Source organism: Gallinula chloropus, assembly GCF_964237585.1.
Source record: "Gallinula chloropus genome assembly, chromosome: Z".
In the NCBI taxonomy this organism is placed as follows: Eukaryota; Metazoa; Chordata; class Aves; order Gruiformes; family Rallidae; genus Gallinula; species Gallinula chloropus.
Window position 1 is genome coordinate 73,809,797 of NC_140089.1, and position 14,843 is coordinate 73,824,639.

The following is a 14,843-nucleotide window of genomic DNA, read 5'->3' on the forward strand; positions in this document are numbered from 1 at the left end:
TAAACAGCATTGTTTTTTCATCATGGCATTAAGTGCATTCATCTATGCCACAAACTGGATCAAAGATACAAGGGTACAATGTATTACTTATTCCCTTGCACACTGCCTACAGGTTCTACAGTATTATATACAATAACCCTGAAAAATAAATGAGGTATAATGATGCGAGTCAGGCAGGCCCTTGCACCACTTAAACAGGTGAACACCAGCCTTCCTTACCCTCACCGCCAGCATCCCTGTGGTCAGCCAAGGCCTTAGGAACAACTAAGCAGCATTCACGGCGTGCCTTGCGGTGGATAAATTACACACCGCTGAAAAAAGTGTGTCTGGACCCAGTACAATCAAAGAAATTAATTCTCTCAAAGCTACCTATTATTTCAAGGAAATTAGCCATTCAGGCTAAGGTTGCTTTACAGCGGTGGCTGCTTTTTCTGAAATGGTTTCTGAACTGATACGGCCACCTTATTAAATGCACCTTAATGTTGGAAGATACCAGAGCTCATCACACAGTTCCACAAAAATAGCCCTCCTCACATGGAGGTGGAGGGGCCATTTCTTCCCACCGCGGGCTGCAGTCCCTCCATGCCGTACGCGCTGTCCTGCAGCAGCAGAACTGGCCAGCGTACAGGAGGCCAGCAGTGACCGTATCACGTAACAACTCTCCCTCCTGTGCAGTGTTTGTTACTGCCACCCAGCCCGAGCAGACCCCGAGACTCGCTGCTGCTCTCCAAAGGTCAGAAATCACAACTGAAAAGCGCAAAGCGCCGTGTCACACCCTCCTTCTGATCCTGTTGCCATAATGTTGTAGCCACAGGTAAGAACAGTTCATCTGTAGGTACTGGACCAGCAGGCTGGCACTGTTGGCAGCAAGTCTAGAAAGCTTTATCTGCATGTGTTCCACTTACATGGGTGGATGAGCAACTAACTGCAAATGGATTAAAGAAAAAAGCACTGCATGCTGCAAATCATTCCTTCTGGTGGCTCAGCTCACTGTGGCAAGCACAGCCTTGCTATGCACTACAAAATCCAGGACTCAACCTGAAAGACCAAACCCCAGTGCAAGCACAGCTTACTGGGCTTGATCTGAACTTGCAAAGCACAGACAGGCTGGTGGAGTGCTGATTGTGCTGCATTTTGCCCTGTTTACTTAACATCTGGCCTGGTCCTTAGAGCTGCTCTGTGCCCCAATCCAAACTGTCACAGTCATTAGAAAAGCGATGTTTTTTTCGGTTGGTTTCTTTGTAAGTAGAAGTTTGAAAGCATTCCCTGGACACACCTGACTAGGCTCAGCTATAAAAAGTAATCACAGCCAAAGATACAGCAGCTCATTGCTTCCAATTGCTTTTCTTCTTTTGATCCCACGCCTTTCTTACTTTAGGCAGAAAAAAATAAAGCTTGGTCCTGAATGTAAACACAATCATTCCTCTTCAACTCATGTGAAGCAAGGGACAAAATCCACTGTTTACGAGGAATCCTTTCTTTTCAGTCACTTTTTACCGCATTACCTACAGCCACTAGCAGGCTCATGAACAATCAAAACACCAAACAGTTCAGCCTTTTTTGTATGAAAACCGTATACAAAACAATCATAAAGTAGATTCCTAACTTGCTTCTTGAGCAAACACAATTTAGTAGGCATTCAGTACCAAATTCAAACAATATTTATAGTCATGTGGTAAAGGAGAGCCCAGTGCAACAATTCATTCTCAAGGTAGCGCAGCCACAAATTCCCATGTGTCTGTGAAAAAGGTAGGCAAAAAAAGAAAAAAAATGACATGTAGCTGATAGCTGAGTGTTTGGGAGCAGCTGGGAATATGGCATGCAGTGCATGAAGTGAAGCAAAAACTGACAAGCACGCTCATTTAAGCGAGACAGTGAAATAAAATCTGCTGGTCTTTCCAGTCTGTTTCTCCTGGCCTCCAAACTCTCTTTCATGATCAGACTATCCCTACTCAATCCCCAGACTCCAAAGGGATTCAGTAAGATTGCAGAGATGAACCACATACAGATTAAACCCCAGAACTGTTGCATACTGATCAGGTAGACATGTATCTCTTCCCAGAAGTAACATGGGTATAGTTTCTAGCTACAAGGGACCATCAATGCATCCTACACATCTACTGCAACGTAAAGCCGGCACACTGGGATCTGAATAACTCAGCATTTTATAGGTTCAGCAGGCTAGAAATAGGAGGACTAGAAAAAACCACTGTATGTCTCTGCCTGGAGAAGATTAGGCAGAAATAGTCATGTTCTGCCCAAATTCTAGGCTGGCCGCACCTGAACCAGTGCCACTGCAAAAGCTAGACTACGAGCGACTATATTGGGCTGCCCAGGACCATAATGCCACAACAGCCAGGATTTGATTTTTCTCCTACTGAAGGGCCAAATTTTACCAATCTCATTTTCTCCCAGGGCAGTAAAACTTCAAACTCGATTTAAGCACTTGAATGATGCAACATGACAATTGTTATTAATAACCTAACTCTTCCCAGCTACTCCTCAGAGTTGTTGTGTGTCAGCTGCTGACAAACTTGTATTGCAAAATTACTTGGTAGAGCATCTGAAATATTACTTTGTTTGGACTACTTATAAACTGAGTTTGAAGACTGTAATGGATTTATGACAGTATTTAAACAGCTTTTAGCATTCTAAATGTTAATTATCTCCATCCCTATTATTGTCCAGTGTTTATACAGTACCCAAATGAAACTGATTATTCGTATTTATGTCTTCATATATCATTTCTGTTCTAGGATTATGAGCAGTAAGCTTATTAAGTGATCAGAGACAGAAATCTTCCGCCTTAATGAGTGTAAAGCCGGTGAAGCATCTTCTCTTTGCACATTCTCAGTTCAGTTTCCCACATTATGCACTCACCCGAGTTAGTCACCTATGCTTGATGCACAAGCCTAGCAGGTCTAGTGCTGTGATACCCTAACGTCTGTGCCTCTCGAAAGGGCTGCAGAAAAGGAGAGATGGGAAAGCAGTCCCCAGTTCCACACCAGGCGAATGGATGCTGTGTTTGCACTCTGAATGCAGAGGTTAAAATTTTCTGCTAAATTTATCAGAGCTCCCTCTCATCCCATCAGCACTCCCCATGCATTGTCTCCACCATATCTCCAGTGTTCTCCATGCAGCCCTGTGTGACTTTCCCCCATCAGACAAGGATCCCAAGCAGTTTTGTGGATTCCACAAAGCACAAGCGTTATTTCAGGGACACAGCAAGACAAAAGACGGCATTGCTGACTATATCAATACAAATAGGAGTATCTCAGTAACTCAAGAGTTATAAAATGAAGCATGATTTAGAAGATATGGATGTCGGCACTGTGGTCAGGGGTCTTTTGGAAAGTCAAAAGACTAACATAAATGTGATTAGCCTCTCTAAGTATGACTAGTATGATGGATGGAGTTTTGAAGCTCACAGATTGATGTAATCCTTCAGCTACTGATTACATGGATAACATGAAGTGTGACAAGCTTACACCTGAAAATTTACTCTGAACCAAGTGCTCGAACACATTTAATAAAAGTATTTCATGCATCAGCAATGATTGCTACTTGAAGCAGAAGAATGGACAAGGGTGTTTTCCATCAGTTAGTCCTTCAGTAAGAATAATTTTAATTGTCTTTTACTTCCTCACAATATTGTACCTCTGAAATCCTCAGCAAACAGTAGGGAACATTAACTTCTTTAGGCAGGATTTCAAGTCTCATACTACTGCAAACCACTCTGCTACTTGGGACCATTTCTGAAATTTATATTAACTTAATAATAAAAAAAAAAAGTTTCTGGTGATGGCCTTTTAAAAATAGAATACCTGCTTTCTAAACTTCAATAAAACATACGTATTTTCATTCCATAATCTGCAGTAAACATGATATGGACAACATCCATCTCTATCAGGAAGCAGCCTTTACAATTTACTGGGAAAAATTGTTTCTCATACATTGAGAACCAGCTTTTTGGTAAGAGGATGCTTGTTGCATCTCTCACGAATTGAAATGATGTGTAAATAAACACCCACCTCATACAAAGAGCTTATCTGGGATTCATATACAATAAAGAAAGATTTCCCTTGTGATAAACAATTTGAGCACAAAGTGTTCCTTCAAGTCCTGACATAAATCTGTTCCTGCCAAGCTAGTATCTCGTTGCGTCAGCCTTTCGCCTTCGCCACGACTGTAGTGGCAGCCCTGCCGCCTCTCTGCCTGCTTTCCCCACACTGCCCTCTTCCCAGAATTGCCATCCCAGCTCTGCTGGGCCAAAGATTCATCTTTCCATCAGTTAAATATTTGATGAAAAAATAAGGAAGATCCTTTTAGATAAAAGGAACCTGACCCTCTAGCAAACCCATCATTTAGGGACTCCCAGGTGGACTGAGCAGACTCATTTCACTCTGGTGTCCTTGTCCTTCTTTTCCCCAGCAACTTCATCCCCTCTTCTTATTCCTACCATTTTTGCTTATTTGCAATGCTTTCAGATTGTTTTGACACCAACCTTAAGATTGCAAGAGCTTCAACTGGGTTGAATGCAAGCGCTGTTATGTCTGATACAATTTTTTGTTTAAATCAGACACACACAACAAAATTTTAAAAATCAAGGCATATATCTGCCTGCGTTGATTTCTCAATGACAAATATTCACAGGTTCTACTTTGCCCATGGAAATCTAGTATTTCAAACAAGATACACAATATTATGTTTATTCAGCTTGATGTTCCTATTAGTAGCATAAGTCACTAAATACTAGCTTTAATTAGTAATAATTTCTGCATCAAAAGAAAGCTTCATTTGGCAGGAGCAAGGCCTATGCTCGTTTATGCACACATGGACAGCAATGTACATATAGCAAAGGAAAGAGACCCTCTGAGTGAAACTTACACCCTAAAAGGGCCAATATTATATGTCCTCAGGCTCCCAATCACGGAAAAGAAAGGTGCCGAGCCCGAACCAGGGGAGTTGCCATCAAAGATTTATTTTAGCTTTCCCTACTGGAAACAGGCACAAGAGGTCACATGCAGTAGCACATGCTACTTCAGTTAGCAAAACTGTGCAGAGCTGAGCTCTGTACATCTCCCCAGCACACCCAGCGTAGCACGGGCACCCAAGCGCTCCCTGGGAGCAGAGCTGCTGTGCTGCATGGTGCTATGGAAATTAACACCTCTGGGGAGCCCCCAAGTTCACATATTTACATGGTGCTATCCTGTGCTGTGTAGATACATCAATACCAGCAGACAATAAAACAGCCCATAGAAATTAAAACAATACTTGGCCATGCTGGGGAATTTGACTTCAAAATATTTGGGTGGTATCTGTGACTTCTCTATACATTAAATTTCAACAGTTATTTTCATATACTTAATAAAAACACCACTACAATTTACCAGCAATTTTAGAAATTACTCCTCAGAAGCATTGCAAGCTGTCTTGTTTGTCAGTCCTTTATAATTATTAAAACATGCTAATGTCCTGAATTAACACGGCAAGTAGCAATTCTAGTAATGTGAGACTGAGATGTGGTGGAGATGAAAGACACCACATTCCTATTTAAACATTTCAGGCTGGCTGAATAACTTTCAGTAATACTTATATTTATCACTCAGAGCCACAAAACATCTCAATTGCAATCTACTTTAATCTCAGTTTTTAAAATAGCATCTTTTAAATAGACTCTGGTATTTAAATAAATCTTACCAAATTCCCAACTACATTTTCAACACTGAAGTGAGCAACTGAGTCTATGCTATACAGCTAAGAGCCTTTCAGATTTAAGTTAAGCACCTCTTTACCTGGTAAATAACTTCAATTTTTTCCTATCAGTAAACACTTGCTTAAAGCATTTGTAAAATTGGATCCAGCTCAAATAGTGGGCTACAGTTTTATTTGCTTCATTCTTCTGATTTAACCATGAACGGAAAGGTGGGTTTTTTGGAGTTGCTGCACAAGGAGGAAAGTGAAGCTGTGACTAAATACAGTTAGCTACACTAGGTTCTGAAGGAGATACACGAGTGAAAAGATGAGTAACTAATGCACATCTACACACTTGATCTCTAGAATAGCCCAGTGAGAGCTTGCAACAAGTATCCCTGAAGATGTTGCTGGGAGAAAACACTAGTTATGCCTCTGCAGTAGCACCGTGTTGTACATTTTTGCTCGGAGTATTTGTAGTATTTGTTTTAAAAAATAATCTCTTTGTATTTTTCCCGGTGTGATACTTACAGCAGACCACACACTAAGAAATGCAATCAATTATAGATGGCATGAAAAGTTCTTTTTTTTTTGGGGGGTGGTGGGGGGGTGGGGGGAGAGCGGTTGTATAAACTGGAATAAGCCACACAGAGTAAGACACTCTCCCATTAGGTCCATTACAGCAGGGAAGACTTGAGACGCTGGAAGCTCATCTACCGTTCCCCCTTCAGCTTTTAAAATCCAGGTCCACACAGAAAAGGAGGTTTCTCCGAAGAATGTCGTTTCTCCAGACCTCCAAGGTCCTGAGTCCGTCCCCCGCCATCCCCCTTCGCCACCCACAGCACGCGGGGTCGCAAAACTTTCCGCCCCCACCCCTGCCCCCACCAGCCGTCCCAGCCGCGTGTCCGCCGCCACGGCCGGAGCTAACGCCTGCTGCCACGGCCCGGGTCCGGTGCCGCGCTGCCCGCGCCAGCGGGACACACCGGGGCCCCCGCTGCCGGAGGTGCTCCGACACTGACCGGGGACGCGGGGGGGGCGATTTAAAACCGCCCCTTCCCGGCACCTCCTGGGGAGAGGCGGGTGGGCAGGAGGCGAAGCCCGGCTGGAGCCGGACCCCGGCCCGCCGCCGCTGGGGCTGGGGGCCGGGAAGCCACCTCGCGGGGACCCCACGCGCAACGCGGCCGGCGGGGAGAGGCGCGGAGCCGCCGCCCGGTACTCACCGACTCGCTCAGAAACTTCTCCCAAGTTTCTTCGGCGCGGCGGGCGCAGCCCCCCCCGGTGGGCGCCGGCACCATGGGAGCGCCTCAACGAGCGGCCGCCGCGGCGGCGGCACCGCCGGGCATCGCGCTCCCTCCGTCCGGGGCCGGCCTCAACGTCTGAGGCGGCAACAACTGACAAGGGTGAGGGAGGGCGACCGCGGGGCGGAGCAGGACGGACGGGGAGGTCAGACCGGGGCGGGAGACGGCGGGGAGCGCTGCCCGCCGCCCCTCCCCGTACACCCACCCCACCTCCGCTCCCCCCCTCCCGGCAGCACCGGCAGCGGCGGCAGCACTCCCTTCGCCCACCGCCGCCCCGCAGCCCCCTCGGCGCTTGCCCTGCCTGCTGGGGCGCGGGGCGCTCAACGGCGACGGCCGCCGCCTCTTCCTCCTACCATGGCCGCCGCGCCCCGCTCGGCAGCTGGCTGTCTGCCCGCCGCGGGGGAAGAGGGTCAGGGAGCGGGGCCGGCGGCTCGCCGGGGGAACATGTCTGTCGGGACGGGACGGGGCGGGGGCGGCTCGGCGCGTCCCCGGGACCGCGGCTGGCTGCCCGACCGCCCCGGAGCCCCGGCCGGTGCCTGTCACTTTCACGGCGCCGCGGGGCTCCGTCTAGGGGAAGGCGGCGGATACTGCACCGCATCTCCCTGCCGCGGGGGAGAACTGCCCCCCCGCTCCTGGCACGCCAGCTCCGCGCTGCGGGCGCGGGGTGCTGCGCGGAGGGGCTACCCCGTTCCCCCGCCGCCTCCGACGGTCGCTGGTGAGGGGCGAGAGCCCGGGCTGCCGGCTCCGGCGTGTGCCGGCCAGGGCAGGGGTGGCGCCCGGGTTTGCTTTGAAGAAGGCGGCGAATTTAGGGAGAAGGGATGTAATCGAGCCACAGGCGCAGATGCCAGGTGGGAATGGGGCGGTTTTGAGGGGCTCAAAGTGCACCTTCTCCCCTCTACTCCCCCATCCCAGGCGTGTGGCAGAGCACACGAGGCCTGAGTAACGTAGTGTAGATGTGAGCCACAGCAAAAGGGAGAAGGACTGCTTGGAGCTTTTGTTTTTGTTGAAAGAATAAAGCTGTATCTTTTTAGAAATGCATTAGGAAGGAAACAGTAACACTTAGTATAGTGCCATCAGTTTATTTATTTTGTGCAGGTATCATTTATGTGGGTGAAGTACTAGAAACAGGTCCACATGCATAAAGCTGGCTTCAGCAGTGACACGCTGATCTCAAAGGCCCTCGTGTCCCCACCACCCCACACTCCCCTACCCCGTGCTGGCTCAGCATCTGGCTGCCTTGTACAATGGAGGTGGAATAAGGGCCACACAAGCCAATGTTGCAAGAGTTTCACAATCAGTTGGTAAGCCATGATGCAAAGCCCCCCTCTGAAATGAACCCAGAACAGAATTGTAACTCTCCCGAGTTCCCTGCTGTGGTTCGATGAGCACGAATGCTGGTGTCACCACATGGGAGTTGTTGGATTACAGTGGCCAGGGACAGTGAAGCTCCTGGTACGTGTGGTGGGTCAGGTCGGTGATGCCCTTCCCTTGTTGCACCAGGAACCGTGTGACTGAGCGCTGCTTGGCTTCAGGGAGGTGCTGTGCCTCAAAGACTGACCTGCAAACAGCAAGTGGTGGGTCCTTAGCCAGGCTGTCTCTCCAGGCCGGCTCGCTGCCCGCTCCACGAGTGACAGACCAAATGGGGGTAGGGGTGTGTGCACGTGTAAAAGAATGTAGTTGGGTCAGGATGGACTGAGAGATGTGACCTCATTAGTTTTCAGTTGGCTTAAAGGAATTGTAATCTTACATGTTGATAACTGCCAGAAGTCTCACTGAGGTTTTACAGTAAGGGCAGACAGAAACCTCTTTCTCATTCCTACACCAGAACCACCTCTTGCCTTTTCCTCATTTAAAAAGTCATGGAAACAGAACTTTACATTCTTTCAACAGTGTTAAGTAATACCACAGCCTTTGCATTAATACACGCGAGGGACATTGAGTTTCAGTTTTTATCACTGGTTAGGAGATTCACATCCACATCTCCTAGGAGATCCTGTGCTGCCAAACTAGCGGTTGTTCCTCAGGCCTTTCATTCTTACCTCCTTTTACTGAAGCTATGGCAAAGCACAATTAGTAATTAGCAGCTCACTGGATTAGAAATTGCAGCTGCAGACCTGATGCTGACTCTGTAGTTTTGTGGTTGGAGCACCTTGTACAGAGAAGATGACTTGTGTTCTAGCTACAGTATGCTTATGGCGTTTGTGTAATACAACATTCCCGTAGCATAGTAAAATCTGAGATTGTTGCAAACTGCTTTGTATTGGCCACGTAGCAGTGACAGCTGAACATCTAAAACACCACATAAATAAACCAGAGAAAGTACTTCGCTGCTCCCTCATTATATGAATGAGTAAGCATAGATAGTAATAAATCACTAATTTTATTATATATCCTGGATTTATACCTCCCTGGATGTTCTGTACACCACATAATGTTTTTTGCTTTGTCACATTTTGTGGTGCAGTTTCGTGGGGATTAATGTCAAACGCAGCTCACTGCCAACAAGACTTGATTTAGGCAAAAGCAGCCAAAGTAATTTTCACCCAGAAAGCTTGTGGGGGTGCAGGTGGGGCTGGGGAGACAGGAAACAGGTAAGAACATAGATAGGTGTTTGTTCAGGGTCCTGGCTTGAGGATAGCAGGGGAGCTTTGGAGGGGTGGAGGTCATCGGTACACAGGTAGGAGGGGGCTGAAAGTTTGTCAAATTGATTATCAGAAGTTGCAAAACAAGATAATATTTTGTTTTGTTTTCTTTTTAATAATTAGGACTTTGCCCCTCAGATTTCAAGTTTTCACAGTCTACATCTTTAGCTGCAAGAGCACAAGGGGGGTGTTGTGTCTCTGTAGGATAAATATTTTGAATTTTCTTAATTGCTGTAATGCAAATAAATAGCATATTAAATGTTCAGTGATCTCTTGGCTTCTCTCTTATTAAAAGAAAAAAAACCAACCACAAAAAACCAACAAACAAAACCCAAGTAGTCTTTTTTTAAAGAACTAGAATGCTCAATTTCGTTGCAGGATTTGGGGGGACATTATACTTACTCTGTCCTGCTAGTCTATGGTAATATTTTAATCACCAACAGAAATCAGCTTCAGAATATTTGAGTTTGATATCTTATGAAACACAAATCTTACATTTAGCTCAGCAGCACTATAGGAATTGATTACATTCTTTATATATGCATCAGGAAACTTCTACTTTTCAAATTATGTATAATTTAATTTTTTTTTTTTTAATTTTCTCTGTATTATCAGTCCTCTAGATTCCTTCCAATCCCCTCAAAAAGCCTGGAAAGGCAAGTCTGGCTTGAATGCGCTCAGGAAATATACCTCAATCCTGACCATTTGTTCTGATGTAATACCCAGTAACGCCAACACCAACTAATGCAAGTACTCTGTTCTCAGCATGCACGATTGCCACTTCAGTCCATTCCAAACACTGTATTGAAAGCTGTCTTCTTTCTGAGCGTGATGCTCTGGGATCAGGTGCAGGAGACGAAACGATGGGTGTGCTCTCTGTTTATGTTAGTGTACAATGCAGTGTTTATCAACAGGATGCCAAATAAGATTCCAGCAGCTCAGTTCAGAAGAGTTCTTCATCTGGAAGAGGTTCCTTCACTTTAAAGTAGCCACAGCTAGTGTACATTAGATTATGATAGGCAGTAATTTCTGCAAGGCTAGTTGCTTATGCCTAGTGTAACCATTGGCTTAAGTCTGTGCTTGTACAGCACAAAGATAGCTATATTGGTAAAAGCTGCCCCAGTTGGAGTAAAGCCTGTTGGGCTCAGGTTCCTTGCTTTAGGAGGCAATAGTTTCCTATAGTCAGCAAAAGCTATGCTAATATATACATTTGTGGACCAACATAATGTGGTTCACATACACTTCATGCTAGAAAAAAGGTTTTCTTTGTCTAGTTGAGTTTCTACTGAAAGGAAATAGAGTTACTTTTCTGTTGCTGGGCATTTTGACTATATAGTATTGGAGAATGCACTCTTAATTGGTATTGCCCTACCTGCTGAGTTTTTAGAGGCCTGAGACTCTGAGGTCTTCAAAATCCATATTGTTCACAGTGTAAGTATGAATGTGTTTCTCTTGAGTGGAGATAAATATATCAAATTACAAATAAAGTTTTTATTTTTAAACACTGCAGGAGAATGAGATTCAATCAAAACATTATCATATTCTGTATTCTTACCTGCAGCTTAAATCTATGTTTTAATGTATTTTCTTTGCTTTTCATTTAAGAAATTTATAAAATCACATGGAAATGCAGCTTGAAATTGACCCCAGGAACTACCTGTTCCAACTTCCTGCTCACTGAAGGTCCTTGAAGTGTCAAACCTTCTTGTTCAGGGCTTTATCTAGTTGGGTTTCAAAAAATTCCAGGGATGGAGACTGCACATCTTGGAGCAACCTGCTCCACTGCTGCATTTTCCCTATAGGGAATAAATTTTAGTTTTCGCCAGCGTGGTAGGTTGACCCTGGCTGGAGGCCAGATGGTCACCAAACTGCTCTATCGTTCCCCTTTCTCAGCTAGGCAGGGGAGGAAATATATAATGACAGGCTTACAGGTTGAGGTCAAGACAGGGAGAGATCATTCAGCAATTAACGTCACAGACAAAACAGACAACACAGAATAAAATGTACCTAATTTATTACCCCACCCCCCACACCCACACACCTATGAGAAGGTACCAAATGAAAGCAGAGTAGGATAATAAGAAATAAAAGAGAATCTTAAAACATATTCCCACATCCCCCCCTTCTTCCCAGAGTCAACATTATTAATGATTTATCTCCCTTCCTTACCCCCAAAGTGGCACAGGGAGACAGGGAATGGTTGGGGGCAAGGGGGTGGGTTTCACTAAGTTCATAACATGTCCCTGACGCTCTTTTCTTCCACAGGGGGAAGGACTCCTCACACTCTTCCCCTGCTCCAGCGTGGGATCCCTCTTGCAGTCCTCCAAGAACGTCTCCGATGTGAGTCCTTTCCCACAGGGCTTCAACTCTTCACAAAGTGCCCCAGCGTGGCTTCCATGGGGTGCATTACCTCAGGTCCAGACTGCTCCAGCACAGTCCCTCACAGGGTCACAAGTGTTGCCAGCAAACCCACTCCAGCATGGGCTCCTCTCTCCACAGGCTGCAGGTCCTGCCTGGAGCGTGCTCCAATGTGGGCTTCCCAGAGGACATACTTCAGGTGTCTCCACCTGCTCCACTGTGGGGTCCTCCATGCGCTGCAGGTGGGAACACTGATCTCCATCATTTTCCATGGGCTGCAGGGGCACAACCTGCTTCATCATGGTCTTCTGCACAGGCTGTAGGGGAATCTCTCATCCAGCACCTGTGGCTCCTCCCCCTCCCCCCCCTTTCTTCACTGACCTTCATGTCTGAAAAGTTTTCTTACATCTTCTCATTCCTTTCCATGGTGGCAAAAAGCTGCTGCTTGTGGGTTTTTTCTTTTTTAAGTATGCTATTTCAGAGGTGCTACTGCTGTTCTGGTTGGCCAGTGGTGATTTATCCTTAAGCTGGTATTGGGTCTGTCTGACCAAGGGGAAACTTACTGGAGCTTCTTGCAGAAGCCATCACCAACCCCCATCCACTCCCAAAACCTTGCCATGGAAACCCATAACACCAGTCTGAACTTCTTGTTTCAACTTAAGCTCATTGTGTCTCCTCCTGCCACCATGCATTGCTGGCTGTGCCCTCCCTATGATCTTGGAGACAGGAGAAAGCTTCTTTGGGGTGGTCCCAAACCCTTCCCTTCTCCAGGAAGAAGCAGCCCCATCCCTCAGCCTCTCACTGCAGGACAAATACTCCACACCCTGAGCATCCTGGTGGCCCTCAAATGAGCTTGCTCTAGTTTAGAAATGTTTCTCTTGCAGGGAGGTGAAAAACGAAGCAGTATGTGAGATGTCATCTCATGACTGTCAAGTGAAAGTGAATAATCACTTCTCTTGCTGTGCTCCTGTTCAAACAGCCCATGATGCTGTTGGCTTTCACTACTGCTGAGGCACACAGCAGTGTCCTGGCTACCAAATCCACAAGGTCCTTTTCAGCAGGATGGCTTGCCATGCAGTCAGTCCTGAGCTTGTATCACAGCATGGGCTTCTTTCCTCCCAGGGCAGGATTTCACATTTGTCCTGGCAGGCTTTCACACAATTCCCATCAGCCAATTTCTCCAGCTTGTCTAGGTCCTGCTGGAAGACAGCCCTGCCCTTGAGCCTATTGACTGGTCCCTCCAGTTTAGTGTTATCTGCAAGCTTGATGAGAGTACACGTTACCTCCTCCAGGTCATTGATACAGATGTTAAATAGGACAGGTACAAGTATTGATCCTGTGGTACTCCACTTGTTACTAACCTCCAGGCACAGGGACTATGAATCTTTTTTTAAGTAATACATATCTTTTTAATTAATCACCACTTATCTGATTTCGATTGTCATGAAGCAAATGGGGTATGTAAAATGAATACATTGGTCTTTTAGAAATGAGATAGAGAATGATTCAGGCAAATGTGTTTCCCTCTTTGTGTCAGGACTTTAGAAAACTTAAGGAAAATAAAAGTCTGCTGGTGCTGCAGGACACTTAAGTGACAGTCTTTATAGGGAGTAAATCAATCTTTTAAGCACATATTGTGTTTTTCATCGAAATTTCTCTTTATAGGATATAAGCAAGTTGTAATTCTGTGCAATGGATAGGTTAATGCCTCCTCTTCCCTCACTTCACCTTCTTAATATTCTCTATTTGTCTAAGAAAGAAGAATAGCTGAAAGAAGAGAAGCACTCTTTTAAGCTAAATTTCCATCATAAATTGAATTGCAGAAAAAGTACCATTTAGGTTATTTTGTTACGACATGCGATTGCTTGCCACAAAAAGAAACCACACTAATAAAATGCATATTCCAACCATGATCAGACTTGTACCAAGAGCTGGGAATGCACAGTGCTTGCTGTATGCAAAAATAAAAACAATATTTAATAGCAGCTCTGCTCTCAGCCTCTGAATATGTGGAAAATTTTAGGTTGTGGGTTGTCTGGGTTACTTCCTTTAAAGCTACAGAGCAAAGCTCCCCTGAATACTTTATATGAAAGCAGAATAATTACATAACCAGCAAATATCTGTGGAAACAGAGAATTTTCTTCAAGGAACCAATCACCAAAGAGTCAATATGAACATGCATGTAGGATAAGCAGGCACAGGCAAAGTGCCAGAGGAAAATGACAGAACACCCTGCCACAGCCTGCTCTCTCTTGCTCTCTCTCTCTGTTGTTTCTGAGGCATCCATCATGTTGTTACCTACAGCTAATATAAAACAAAGACCTATCTGACTGTGCCACGAATACAGTGACTTTCTGGTTCTCTCAGAAAAGTGACAATTGAGGTATTTTACTCGCTTTCTTTCTGAAGGAGGGATATAGAGAAGAGTAGAAGTGAAGGTTTTGCTTCAGCTGATATGTTCAGTACTCTTCTATTTTTAAGGTAAAAGGTAAGCTGGTGGTGTCCTGGCCTGCTTCCAGCGCTACACAGGCTGTTCTGCATCCTAAATGTTACATTAGTTGGAAGAACTAATGCAAATGAGCAACAAAAAATGTTAATAAATTTTAAGATAGATAATGTGTGAGGATTTCCCCATGGGCCTTGATTGAAAGTCATCCTTAGTCTTTCCAGTGACTATTGAAGGTTGTGACCAGGCACATACTGCAGAACTGAGATCTAGAACCTAAGACCACTTCCCATACCTCTCTCTCCACATTATTCTCCAGTTCCTTCTGTCAATAGCACTGGTTTAGGGGTCCTGTGAAGCTTCAGCCTAAAATGTCAGTGTCTAAAGTGTCTCAAAGGTTTAAGA

The 14,843-nt window shown here is 45.5% G+C and overlaps 1 protein-coding gene across 1 annotated transcript in view; it reads right to left on the reverse strand.

The window, feature by feature from the left end:
• Positions 1–6,926, reverse strand: part of GHR (growth hormone receptor) — a 132,872-nt gene extending 125,946 nt beyond the window's left edge. The window contains exon 1 of the mRNA XM_084278899.1: positions 6,915–6,926. The gene's annotated coding sequence lies outside the window, so the exon portion shown is untranslated. The remainder of the gene's footprint in view (positions 1–6,914) is intronic.
• Between the last annotated feature and the right edge of the window lie 7,917 nt (positions 6,927–14,843).